Source organism: Emys orbicularis, chromosome 20, assembly GCF_028017835.1.
Source record: "Emys orbicularis isolate rEmyOrb1 chromosome 20, rEmyOrb1.hap1, whole genome shotgun sequence".
NCBI classification, from domain to species: domain Eukaryota; kingdom Metazoa; phylum Chordata; order Testudines; family Emydidae; genus Emys; species Emys orbicularis.
This window is the reverse complement of record NC_088702.1, coordinates 13,705,527-13,706,737: the sequence shown is the minus strand read 5'-3', so window position 1 is coordinate 13,706,737 and position 1,211 is coordinate 13,705,527. Positions and strand designations below refer to the sequence as shown.

Sequence of the window (1,211 nt, the reverse complement as noted above, 5' to 3'; positions counted from 1 at the left end):
CCCCCTGCCCTGAGCCCTCTGCTGCACCCTGCACCCCAACCCCCTTCCCTGAGCCCCCTCATACACCCCACACCCCTCCTCTGCCCCAATCCCTTGCCCTGAGCCCCTTCCTGCACCTCTCACCCCAATCTCCTGCCCTGAGCCCCCTGCCTGCACCCTGTACCCCTCCTGCACCCCAACTTCCTGTCCTGAGCCCCTGCTGCACCCCTCCTGCACCCCAACTCCCTGTCCTGAGCCCCCTGCCGCACCCCGCACCCCTCCTCTGCCCCAATCCCTTGCCCTGAGCCCCTTCCTGCACACAGCACCCCCTCCCACACCCCGCACTCCCTCCCACACCCCAACCTTTATGATGTTTGCCTTTAAAAAAAAAAATTCCCTGGGTGCACACCCTAATGAAATGTGCTGCGCACGCCTATGCACTGAGGTAACTGTTCCCCCTCTGCCTGTGCTGGGTTTTGCCCTCTGACACCCTCTGCCAGCACCTCACTCCTGGGTTTAACTCCGCCTCCTCCCTGATTTTGCACTTCAGCCCCTCTCCTAATGCTGCCTCCAGCTGCTTGACCCCCCTGATCAGTACATTTTCACCCCCTGCTCAGACCCTGGCCGCCCCCCCGCTCTGATTTGCCCCCTTTGTCCCTTTTTAACCCCTGTAAAAAGCAGTCCCCAGAATCTTAGGGCTAATAAGGGCAGGGTGAAGGGCAGTGGCTTCAGCAGATATACGGAACATGCTCAGATTAATTGAGCATGCTCAGTACACTGTAAATAGCACATTACCAGGGAGAACACTTTACTACACTAGAAAGTATCACGTGGCCGGTTAGCTCAGCTGGTTAGAGCGTGGTGCTAATAACGCCAAGGTCGCGGGTTCGATCCCCGTACTGGCCACAGTTGCTTTTTCCCCCCCCCCCCCCCCCGCCATGAAATGCAGATGTAAGAGCTGTGCCTGCTCTTTGTGTTTATTTGTGTCTTTACCTTCAAACATGGGGGGGAGCTGTGTTAGTCTGTATCCACAAAAACAACAAGGAGGCCAGTGATACGTTAGGGGGAAGGGATCGCTCAGTGGTTTGAGCATTGGTCTCCTCAACCCAGTTATGTGAGTTTAATCCTTGAGGGGGTCATTTGGGGATTGATCCTGCTTTGAGCAGGGGGTTGGACTAGATGACCTCCTGAGGTCCCTTCCAACCCTGATATTCTATGGCACTTTAAAGTAA

The 1,211-nt window shown here is 56.2% G+C and overlaps 1 non-coding gene across 1 annotated transcript; it reads left to right on the top strand.

Moving 5' to 3' along the window:
- The first annotated feature begins 811 nt into the window (after positions 1 to 811).
- On the top strand, positions 812 to 885 carry TRNAI-AAU (transfer RNA isoleucine (anticodon AAU)). The gene has a single exon. It is a non-coding gene; the product is annotated as a tRNA-Ile (tRNA).
- The last annotated feature ends 326 nt before the right edge of the window (positions 886 to 1,211 follow it).